This window comes from Balaenoptera physalus (genome assembly GCF_965194825.1).
Source record: "Balaenoptera physalus genome assembly, chromosome: 9".
NCBI classification, from domain to species: Eukaryota; Metazoa; Chordata; class Mammalia; order Artiodactyla; family Balaenopteridae; genus Balaenoptera; species Balaenoptera physalus.
In genome coordinates this window covers 42,777,582-42,790,927 of record NC_138888.1, presented here as the reverse complement: position 1 = coordinate 42,790,927, position 13,346 = coordinate 42,777,582, and the positions used below count along the sequence as shown (strand labels likewise).

The following is a 13,346-nucleotide window of genomic DNA, read 5'->3' as shown; positions in this document are numbered from 1 at the left end:
ATGAAGAATTGGTGACAACAGAACATTATTATAATACTATATGTAAGATCCTGTTCTCATTATCTTGTGGAAGCTTTCTGGAAATAAGAAATTAATCATTGCCTAAGGAAGGAGTACAATAAAAGAACATACCAAGGCTAGACTGTACAAGCATTACCAGAAGGGTTTCCACAAGGAAATAAAAATAGTATCTGTAGCATTCAGACTTCAAATTGTCACTCATCACATCAACCTTTAATTACACTGAAATTTCAAAAGCTAAAATATTTTCACAAAGTAGTAAATATATCCATAGAAAATGACTATTAAGCAGATAATCTAGATGATTACTGGTCTCCAGTGTTTATTATATCATTTAGAAAAAAATCGATTTAGACTTTAAGAAAAATTTAAGATATTTAAAACAAATAATAACAAAACCCAATACAGCAGATATCCTCAAATTTCTATCATTGAAACAAAATCAAAATTTTACTACTGGTGGTACTGGTTGAACTGTGGTCCCTTCAAAAAGATGTTGAAGTCCTAACCCCCAATACCTCAGAATGTAGCCTCATTTGGAAACAGGGACTTCACAGATACAGTCAAGATGAAGTCATTAGACTGATGCAAAAGGGGAAATCTGAATGCAGACATGCACACAGAAGACTATGTAAAGAGATACAGAGAGAACACCATGTGAAGATGAAAACCAGAGATTGGAGTGATACATCTACACGCAAAGGAACACAACAAGATTGCCAGAAAACCACTAGAAACAGGCCTGAAACAGATTTTTCTTCACAGCCCTCAGAAGGAACTAACTTTGCTGACACCTTGATTTTGGACTTCTAACCTCCAGCACTGTGAGGCAATAAATATCTGTTGTTTAAGCTACCTTGTTTGTGTCCTTTGTTATGGTAGCTCTAGGAAATTGGTAAATTTCCAATACAATTGGTAAATCAAATAGGAAAATAAATTCCTTGGCAAGCTAAGAGATGCTATATAAACACCACAAAGCAACTTCAGGAGAATTCAAATGTGCAGCAATATTTTTTATCCTTTGTTTTCCAAAGATGCTACTGACAAGACCTACTTCTGAATAAACCACTAACTGGGTGACATCAACTAGTCCTAGATTAAACCTTTAAATTAAGATGATTGCCAAGTAATACTAGGACAGGATGTTTCAGGCAGCACAAAGACAGCACAAGGTGATCAGACTAAGAAGTGTAGAAACTAGATAACAGGGTACATAACTTTGTCAGATGGTCACATATTTGGAGTCTAAGTGACATATAGGGTTATAGAGACAGGTTAGTCAGAGATCTGGTCTTTGAATTTCACTCTTTCTCTTGCCCAATATACAGCTCAGGCTGATACTGGGCCAGTATGCACCAGTACAGATATATTAGTTGTAGCAGTACTGAAGTACTTTCACTGTGGTTGAACACTAGCTGCTGCCCAAACCCAATCCTCAGAACTTTCCATCGTCCAACAAATAAAGAGTTACTCCTGGCATAAAAAGGGGCCCTCTGGACACTACTTAACGACATCCTTCCTGATTGGTTGGTTTCTAGTAGTCAGCCCCTCAAACTTCCCCCGTCTCAACACTCCCTACCAGCTTATATTTAGTTGGCAGAGCTAGGATTCAAATATAGTTGGCAGCCCAACAAAAGAGCACCGTACTGTCTCACTCTTTCTACTATGGCCCAGTTGACCAAGAGGTATTTCAAATTTCATAGCATCACAGCAACTGGAATAAATGTTTGAAAGTAACTGCTCTTAAAAACCAAGAGAAGATTAAGCACTATAAACAATATTGTTGATATTAAGAGAAAGTCTCTGCTTATTGCAACTCCATGTTACTTAATGACTATCAGTTTAACAGGTACTCGTTTCATGAAATTTATTTTGTCAAACTGTAGCTCAAACAGGAATTCATTAAAACTGGTAAAAAAAAGCAAGACAAAAGACCATATCAATAATTCCAAAACTCAGCATAAGATGTGGAAATTATCAGAATGATATGGTGAACCATTTGTGCTATAATTTATAATACTAAATATTAAATTTATTTGTAGAATAAAAGTGTATATTTTATTTATATATTGAGTTATATATTAATATCCTGATAACAGGTTACAGATATTTTAAATGTTGGTTTTTGTATATTGTTACCATGCCTAACAAAAAACTTCTAAGATAGCTTGAGGATCTATGGTATCCTCTTCCAAAACTTTATAAAAGATTCCTTCACTGCTGATTACCACAAATCAGGAATGACCTATACCATAGTATTTTAAGCTATGCTTTACCTTATACATCTTGTACCTATTTCAATAAGACAAGTGCCTAGACAATAGATGATGATCTTTTCAAGAAGACATTAACTATTCTATTCTTCCACCAGTCATCTGCTAAAATTTTTCCCATGGCTGACAACTTAAGGAAAAGCCTTTTCTTGTTTTAGAAAACTTCCTGGCATCAAGAAAGAGGGAGTAAAGAGAAGAAAAAAGTAGGTCTGCAAGACAAAAGCAAACAATAGTACTACTTGGTTTATAGCACCTGAGTCACTGACAGGATGGACTGCTGAAGTACTTGCCAGATACATCCAGTGAATATATGTAAAACAAAACATGAAACTTTATTCTTCTGATTTGTAGCTCCCTAACCTAAACCCTTTAGAAAACAAAAATTGACCCATAAAATTGAGCAAGCAGGAAGAAAGGAAAGGAAGTCTTTCTCTGTAATTAAGATGCAATAAACAATTACCAAATCAGCAGCATGGCAGTCTTCCCACGAAACTTTAATCCTTATTCATAGAAGTAGTTTAAAAAGGAGAAAGAATCCTGACACACAACCAAATGCTGCAGGTGGAGTTACACGTAATTTTAAAAACCTGTTTATATCTGCCTATCACTGAAAATGACAATTATGGAAACATGTTACCTTTTAAGGCTTTTGTAATGAGGCCATAGGGCATGCTATACTAAATGAAGTTATAGAACACAATTTGAATTACCTAGCAAGAGTTATTAAAATCATATTGTGACATCTCAGGTAGCAAGGCAGCTACTGTACCTTTATGATTTTGCATAGTATATAAACAATGCTGTACTACTAAAGATATACAGAAAAGAAACAACTGATGAAATTTTATTTTTATTATAATTTATAGCAAATTGGAAGTTTGTATCCTTTGACCAACATCTCCCCATTTCCCTACCCTCTACCCTCTGGTAACCACCATTCTAGTTTCTGTTTCTATGAGTTTGGCATTTTTAGATGCCACATATAAGGGACATCATACAGTATTTTTCTTTCTCTGACTTATTTCATTTGGTCAACTAACTTCCGAAGGGGCAAAGCTGATTCAATGGGGAACTGAATTTGGTATCTAATCAAAAGAAGTGAAAACGTATGTCTACAAAAACCTGAAGGCAAATGTTTAATCACCCAAAACTGGAAACAAACCATTAACTGATAAATGGATAAACAAACCGTGCTACATCCACAAAATGCAATACTAACTCAACAAAAACAAAATATATACTAACCATGGGCCTAGACTTTATTTTTCTCTCTACATCACAGTAGGACTGAGGGGAAATGAAGGCCTTGCCTGCTGGGGGAGAATATGTAAGTACTCAAAGATGCTCTGTAGATGATACAATGCACTATCTCGGCTATAATTTCCTATGTATTCCTCACTACGGTGCTATCCTACATAGGCAAATAATTGAGAGATAAATGACCAGATGAAGTAAATACCATACACCAAGAATGCAAAAACAGAGTTGGAAATGAAGGGTAGCACAATATGCTACCCCAAAATACGACTGTAGGAGCTCAGGACACGCCACCATAATTAATGACATATTAATTATTTTGAGCTGTAGGCACTTCAAAATGAGCAAATGCAGGGAGAGGCTTTTTCTGAACTCTACTCTCTGTCTAAAGACAGATCCTCCCAAAGGAACTCAACTGTCATAAACCCCTCCCTGGGAGTTTCATCAATCAGGGAGGATTGGCTCTTATCACAGGAAAGGAGACTAGAAGCAGACATTGCACCCAGACAAACTTTCCCACAGGAGGTTATCATCTCTCCTATCTATTCTTCTAAGGGCCTATTCAACTCTCCTAAAAATCGTCTATTCTCCCCTGAGAGGCCTGCATCCCTCCTCTGCTTTTCCTGAACTGAGTGGTATTTAATCATGAATTCTAAAGCCACCTCTCTGAGTTCCTCATTTTTCCCTGAGTATCTTCCATTTGCACACAAGGTATATAGGTTAATAAACTTCTATTTGTTTTTTTCTTGTAATCTACCTTTTATTACAGCAGTCTCAGCTAAGAACTAAGAATGGTAGAGGGAAAATTATTTGTCCTCCCCTATAACAATTACAAGCTGGTTCTTAAGAGTTGTCAATATTTAAGAAGAACAAAGAAGCCTTCTATTAAAGATGGGACAATGCTGCTTCCAAATATGAAAAAGAAGAAAGTATTTCATATTCAAATAACCTCTCCCCTATAACCATTAGTAACACATTTTTATCCCAAGTAGTTAGAAAGCAATTAAGAATTTCTGTTCAATAAAATCATAATTGGCCATGAGAGGAATACCATTTTGTGGCAGAATTTCAAGTCATCAGTCATGTTTCTACTTGACCGTAACCAATATAAGTAATCAAGGAGAATATAATTTAAACATATGAATATATAATTTATATTTATAGCTTGTAAATAATAAAACTGTAACCAGACATGAACATGAAATCTAAAAGATAATTATAAAGGCATATAACTGTGAGCTAACTTCAAGCACGGAACAGAAAGGACATCATCAAAGTAATGAATATTTCAAAATCTGTACAGCAAAACAAGGGCAACTTTTACAAGTAAACATTTTTCATACATATTTGGTAGTTACCAAACTCAGGGAGGGAAGGGAACTCCTCATTTAGATGTTTTACCTAAAAATGCATAAGATACATTGTTGTAATGGTGGTTTAGAGGAGAAAACAGTAGACTAGCCAAATAGTCTAGCCAGTAGACTAGCATAACTCTTCTGCATCTAGAGCCCAACCACCCAGAGATATAACACATATATTGGCACCTCTTATTGTAAACAGCAAATTCCACTCTCATAACTGAATAGGGAAAACAAGCATCTACAACAATCCCAAATATATCTATTTAGATGAGACCCAGATGCTATGAAAAGTTGCCAAAATATGTCATGTAATGGTCAAACATGTTTCTAAAATAAGCTCACTATTTGCATCTGAAAATAGTTCCAAATTCTTTGGCTTCAGCCTGGACAAATACTGTTAAATTTAGATAATCTAGTACTGCCACACTTAACTAGAATACAACCTCTGCAGTTCTTCAAGTTGGTTATCTCTCTTTCATTTGCTTTTGTTCCTTAGCTCATTCATCACTCACAACATGTCAAATAACACAGCAGATCTTCCTCTCTTTCCTGGAATAGTCTATCTGAAGAGATACTCTATGAGTGCTTTTTGGTAAAAGGATCAGGACATCTCACCCAGAATTAAGTTCACAAAGCTCAATAATGATGATGAAAATAAATTACAAATTACACAGAGTTTAGAGTTTTTATTCAACGAGAAGGAAAAACACGGACTACATGATTACTGAAAGAACTGTCATTAAAATCTGTATCTTACATATTATATTATTACTAAAAGAATGTGCATTTAATAAAAATAATCTGTATCTTAACTAAGCCCATGTAATTATTTATGGAATGTATTACTACATATTTCTCTAACAAAATAAAAACAAATCATATAAAAAAATTCTATCCATAACCTCTTCATCAGAGTGACTAATTATAAACAGAAGTATGCATCTTAAGTCTTGAAATTTAAATTAAAGAAGGAACTGAGTTTTTAATGATCTCATTAGTTCTTCAATTTGTCTTTATAACTAACTCTATAATGCTATTTTTGCCATCCTAATATGCTTTACTGAAATAACAATGCAAATATATCAAGTTACTTCAAGGGTAAAAGACCCTAAAAAAATGATAAAAAGAAACTGATGAGAGGAATATATACCTACATTTTACATCTTAAAAATACATGTACATGAAAATAAAGAGAACCCTAAACATATTAGTGATTTCCACCATGCTAAACAACTAAGTTACTATTAATGTAACTATTTTCTTTTGGAGGAAGGGACATTTTTCCTCTCAAAAATCAATCTGATTTATGTCTAATCTGTGTTAGCATGAGCATGTTTTCTAAAAATGCCAACAAAGGAATGATCTATGCATGAAACATGATCTCATTACAGTTATAATGCAAAAGTGAAGCGGGTAGGGGCTTCCCTGGTGGCGCAGTGGTTGAGAATCTGCCTGCCAATGCAGGGAACACGGGTTCGAGTCCTGGTCTGGGAAGATCCCACATGCCGCGGAGCAACTGGGCCCGTGAGCCACAATTACTGAGCCTGCGCATCTGGAGCCTGTGCTCTGCAACAAGAGAGGCCGCGATAGTGAGAGGCCCGCGCACCATGATGAAGAGTGGCCCCCACTTGCCGCAACTTGAGAAAGCCCTCGCACAGAAACGAAGACCCAACACAGCCATAAATTTAAAAAAAAAACAAAAACAAATAAATAAAAAATTTAAAAAAAAAAGTGAAGCGGGTAAACAATATATCCAAGATTGAGGAACAAATCATTTTCCCTAAGAAATCAATTAGAAGATTGGGGGTGGGGGGGGTGTGTTTAAGTCCTCAAATTTAATCATGGATTTTACTTATAAACAAACAGAACGTAGCATTTTCCAAAGGTTTTGTATAATTACTTAAGGATAACAAATGTACCAGACTACAGAACCAGATTCTACTAAAACGGAGCTGTAGCATAAGTGCTAACATATTTCACTTATTTTTAAAAGCAGATTACCAAAATATGTTTTATCAAGTTTTTTACCATATTGTACTATTGAGAGATAAAAGAAAAATATATAATCATACATGTGTTTGGGGACCAAAGCACTGCCTACATTATTTTTAAAATGTATGAAAGGATTTTTCTCAAAGTATACAAAAGGAATTATTAATGATGGTTATTTTGTGAGCAGAGAGGGAGGAGACTTTTACTTTATATCAGTTGGGATTAACTGACTTTGCTTACCGTACATGTACTACTTACTTCTTTTCGGATAGTGTAGTTATGGGCCATTAAATACTTTATTCTTCCATATGTTAAAATTACTGCTTTTTAAAAAAATATTTCAAGAGTCAACAATCGGTAATCTTCTCAGGGTAAAATTGTTGAGAGGAGTTTAGAGGGGCAACTTGATTGCTGTTCAATTTAAACATCCCTTCACATATTTTGCTAAAAAGTATAAGCACCAGAAATGTTAGAGATTTTTTTTTTTGTAATGCCCAGAGTCTAGTTCATCCCTAGCCCATAGCACACAATCAAAAAAAAGACAATGACTAACAACAATCCCTCAAGTATATTTCTCAGCCTTCAAAAAAATCCAAAATTATTTTGAACAGCACAGACAGGTATTGTAATTAGAGTGACAGTACTTATGACAGTACTTACGGCAGTGGTTCCTTTCCCAGTTTAGTCCGCATCACGATAAGCTTGACCTTATTCTTTTATAACTCCTGGTACTCAGCACAGAACCTGACAATATTTGCTAAATATTAAGCAATCGAAAAATTTACAATCTACAAAAGTCTACCATCCCTGAAATTACCATTACTTAAAAATCTCTACTATCATTTTTATAGCAATGATATACAAAATAAAAAGAAATATATACACTCTAAAGATTAGAGTTCAAAGATCAATCCACAAAATTACATTTGAATAAAAATCATGCTTTCCAGCTCTTGAGATTCAGCCTCATTTCTTTCAGACCCAGGAAATCTCTGAGTAATCTACATAACTAATTTAATTTTAGTTTGCATTTTAGAGATACATTTGAAAGAAAGTCTTCAGTGACTATACTGTGTTTCTATTTTGTAGGTGTAAAGTCTCAAGAGCACTTTCTGATTCTCAAACATTCAGTACACAGATTCATAATGATCCAAATACTGAATTTTTAGACATTTTATGTTTTCAAGTTTGATTTAAAAAAATCAACATATTAATGCTGGAGTCAACAATCAACTCTTCAGCTATCCATGGCCCTAACTAAGCAATAAACCTATAAAAATGAATACATTAACAGGGCAGCCTGATAAACTTTGCCAAAAGTATGCTCTTAATCCTAATGCTAAGGGCTGGTCCTGGAACCTACTCCCCACCTTTGACCAACTCAAGGGCAAATGAAAACCCCAGATGATGATATGCTCACATCCTTTTGCTGTGCTATATAAGCTTTTAATTTGGAGATGGGTTAAGGAGGAAGTACAGATTACTGAGATATAGCAAAACAATGTACAACTCTCAGTACATTAAACTGATAAAAAGTTACAATGTCTGCATATTAGAAAGTTGGGCTTATTAATCTTTTCCACTGGGACATCGCTTGCTTTATAAGATAAACATGAATTTTACATATCAAAATCCATTTTACATAACCTTTTCAAGAATGCATCTATGCTGAAAATTCAAGGGTCAGTTGGTCAGTTGCATTTGTATTCTATACCTTCCTTTAACTTATCGTTTTACAAGCTCACTTGTAATGGCAAAATAAGATTCAAAATATCCATTAACCTTAACCTCCAAGGCATTAGCAGCGTGAGGAGTAAAGAAAAAATAAATCAGTCCCTATTCATGAAATTTATGGTAAAGAAAAAATAAATACCTACAAAATGTATAAAGTCCCCCTCCAACTTCTGCTTTATCTGAGTTTCCTGAATTGCTAAGAGATATTCACTTATTACTTATGCAATTAAAAATTAAGAACAAACAAAACAGGCTTCTCCCTACCTATTTTTGAATAATAAAGGCACTCCAAAGGAACAAGAAAGTAAGAATAGATTCCAGATAGAAGAAATAACACACACAAATGGCAGAGTTGTCAAATATGGTGGGAATAGATGACAACACCAGATTAGGAAAAACCTCTGTATGCAGTGCTGTAAAATTTGGGTTTTTAATCTTGAGGGACATGGTGATAATAAAGAAAAGTTCTCAGCATGTGAGAACCAAATTTACCCTTGAGAAGGCAACTTGGATATCAGGGTAAAGAACAGGAGAGGCTCAAGATAGAAGGTATATATAAAAGTTCAGAGGAAAGCTGATGAGGCTATGGGAACACAGATTTCTAACTGGCAATCTGCATTTGATTTCTTAGTGGACCAGAGTCTGGGAGAAGACAGAAAGAAGGATGAGTCTCAAATTTCCATTTTGGATGACAAAATAAATAATGGTGCCACCATAAAGATTGGGAATGCAAGGAGCTCAGTTGCTGGGATGCCAAGCACAAAGATAATGAATATAATGGACGGGGTGGGACTACAAATCATTGAACTGGATTAGAATCTTCCTAACAAAGGAACAGCATCATGGTCTACAGAGTTCTGAAGCAAGTATCTGGAGACCTGAGGGTTGTTTTTTGTTGTTAAATTGGTTGTGTGTGTGTGTGTGTGTGTGTGTGTGTGTGTGTGAGAGAGAGAGAGAGACAGAGAGAGAGGGAGTGAGATTTTCCATTTCTTATTTTGGCTTCAGTTCTGCCAGCTTCTTTTGTATAAAATATGTAGTTCTCTTAGAAATCATATTGCTTCTTACTATATGTGCTAATTTGACTCTCGATCCTGAGTTTTCTTGACCTCCTAGTGTTATCTTGCAATAGTGGTTAACTTCCAAATGTTAAATGTTTCACCTGTATATTACTTGTTTACTGATAGACAAGTTCCTTAAAAAGCCACAGAACATGCTATAGCATTTCTTTCCATAACTTAGAGTGTATTTTGTACATTTCCCCCTAATTGTGTAAACCTACATGACAAGCCCCTCCCTTAAACTAACTGGCTTCTCTTGATGTCAAACTCTTCCCCATTGCTAACTGGGATATTTAATAAGGAAAGAGAATCTGTCCAGAGTTCAGCATTTATGAAAAAAATAAAATGCTTGAGCCTTCAAGTATCTGACAAGTCAATTTTAAAAGCGAATCTACCTCCCCTAAATGATCTCAAGTTTTATAAGTTACTTTATTATTGGTCTTTTTTACCCCCGACTTGATGAATAACTCCGATTCTCTCTTCTCTATTACCTTAGGCACTTCCCCATCCCCTAAGTCTCAGACTACTAGTCTCATCATTTTTGCTCTTAGATGTTTTTCTCAACTAATCCTTCTTTAGGTAGCTTTAAATTTTAAGGCAGTAATTCTCAAACTTTTAACAGAACAGAACCTTTAAGAGTTAGGTAAAATCCTTGGGAGTCTAGGAGGTATAACTTTAAAAAGCTCCCTATCTTTGAAGTATCACAAAAATTTATTCAAAGCTTGCATTTTACTGTATTATATATTTGTTTAAGTATTAAAATGCTTTAATTCTGTCACCACTTAAATTATCTTTTTGTCAAAAGTTTCCAGAAAAAAAAAAAGTCTACCTTGAAGCTTCTTTTGCTTCTGACATACCACTACAACTTGAAGTTTAAATACTCAGTGTAAAAGATTTTTATACATCATAATTTCCTTTACATAGAGTTAAGTAAAATTACAAGAACTTTTAAGGAATACATAATTAAAAATGCCATAAAACTATAAAAACAAATGTAAAGAAATTAACCCAGGAATCAGAATAATCATTTACTTGGGTGGGGAAGATAGGGGGAACATGGCAAGACCGTGTGGTTAGATATAAGTTATTAACATCCCAGCTTATGTTCAGGTGGTAATCTTAGAGGTGCTTTCTTTTTTTCACTATTAAAATAAAATAAAAACTAAATAATTACATAAATAAAAGCAGGTCTTGCAATATTAAGAGTATATATAGTACCATGAATTATTATGAATCCAATGAGCAAAGAAAACAAAAATTTTAAAAAAATTTAGAGGTTCAATTCAGGAAGCATGGGCTTATGGTTCCACCTTCCTTCAGTCTTACTCTACAAATATATTTACATCATCTTTAAATGACAAGAAAGTTTATTTTCTCAGTTACTGTACTCTTATCCCCAATCTCTCCCAATTATTCTCCTCCTCCCCCATGATGGGCTTTAAAAGTGAGAAGTTTTTAACTGTCTATAACACTTACTTCTGCAGAATCACTCATTCACTACCACCTTGCAATCTTTCCTAGTTCCCCCTTTATTCACTCACTCATCCAATCATCCATTGAGCCAATATTTAAGAATTGCTATAAGCCAGGTTCTATACTATAAGGAATAAAGAGGGTATAAATATGAGTTATTGGATAGTTCTCAAGTAGCTTGGAATCTAGTCTAGGCAGATATACTAATAAACACAATAAAATGAGACATAATAATAGGGGTACATGCAGAAGTATATATCATAAGAAAGAGAGGGCTGCACAGAAGACGTAAATTGAAACTAGCACTTTAATGGGAATAAAGGTTAGTAAGGAGGACATTCCTACAAAAAGTGAGGAGGCTTAAAATAGAACAACAGCCTGTTCAAAAAGCCGCAGGCAGCTGTACAGGGCCACAGCACAGGATACAAGGGAATGTGATACCAGACAAAGCTAGAAAAGCAGGGCCTAAAAAAGCAAACTAGGAGATCTGGATTTTAGCCCGTTTGAGAACTCAGTCTTCTTTCCAAAAAGGACTGCCCCATACTACGACAGAAACAACTCCCAGCATAGGACTTCTTAATTTTTTGTGCCATGGACATTTTTTGGCAGACAGCTAAAGCCTACTGATCTGTTCTCAATGTTTTTATATCATAAAATACATAGGATGCCAAGTAATTTTTATAGACACTCCACTCTTAAGGTAGTGAAGCGTAAGGGTGGGCTGTGCATAGTAACTTTCTTCTGGAGAGTGCAGTAAGGAGGGAGAGGGAAAAGAGTAACTTTACCATGGAGAAACTTGACGAATACTTCACTTCAGCCAGGTGATCAAGGTTAACGACATCGGTAAGTCATGCTGATAGTATGTACACTTGATATGTGATGAAAATGGCACTTTACCTCTCTGATCTTCCTCTCAAAAACACATTAACCAGCCCTAACCATGAGAGAAACATCAGACGAATCCCAACTGTGGACATTCTGTAAGAAACCGTCACAACCAAGTGGACCAAAGGAGGCACGATTGCTAAATGTAATCTGGTGTCCTGGAAAGAAACCTGGAAAAGAAAAGGAACACCAGGGGAAACAGAAAATCTGAATAAAGTATGGGCTTTAGTATCAACACTGGTATAACCGCTGTGAGAAATGTACCATACTCATGTAGGATATGTTAACAACAGGGGACACTGCGTATGGGGTATACAGGAGCTCTCTATACTATATTTGCAATAAGTCTGTAAATTTAGAACTGTTCTAAAATAAAACTTTAGGGACTTCTCTGGTGGTCCAGTGGTTAAGATTTCATCTTCCAATGCAGGGGGTGCGGGTTTGATCCCTGGTTGGGGAGCTAAGATCCCACATGCCTCACGGCCAAAAAAACCAAAATGTGAAACAGAAGCAATACTGTAACAAATTCAATAAGGACTTTAAAAATGGTCCACATCAAAAAAATAAAATAAAATAAAACTTAAAAAAAATTAAGTGAGATACATAGCATTAGAAAGGAAATAAATTACACTGAAATAAATATTAAAAAAAACCCAACTTGTGTTGTAATATTTCTGCTTTTCTTTTATTTTCCTTTTCTGTTATGCTGCTTTATTAATGCATTAAATAACAATATATTTACAGGCAGGTCTAATTTTGTAATTTCAAGTGGTATGAATGTAAGCAGTATTTCAAGCTATCTGCAACAACTATACTATATGAAATTATCTAAGATTGCTAACAGTGACAGTCAAACATACTGCTAATACTTCTGCAGTTTGTGGCCTACAGTCAAAACTGAAGAAATGCTAAATCTCATTTAGAGCTTAGTAAAAATAAAGATGTCTAACATTTTTCCTATCCAAGTTCAAAGGGCACTGAACTCTACCCGTGGACTGCAGATTAAGAATCATCTTCAAAAGGAAAATAAGTGCTAACACTAAATGGACACTGTATTGCAAGATCTCTAATAGTCATTATACATACTTCTTCTCATTAAATCCTCACAACAAACCCATTCCACAGATAAGGCAGCTTAGACAAGTTTGTATAAGGTCATGCGACCAAAAATGGATTCAGACCATAGTCTGACTCTAAATGAAGATTCTGACAAAGCACCTCTAAAAACACTTTCCAGCCCCTCATTGTGGAATTTCTGAGGAACAATCTATTGACTATACTGTAGCTCACCA

General features: G+C 35.0%; 1 protein-coding gene across 9 annotated transcripts in view; it reads right to left on the bottom strand.

Moving 5' to 3' along the window:
- Positions 1–13,346, bottom strand: part of CEP85L (centrosomal protein 85L) — a 212,696-nt gene that overhangs the window by 69,564 nt on the left and 129,786 nt on the right. The gene's annotated exons all lie outside the window — the stretch shown is intronic.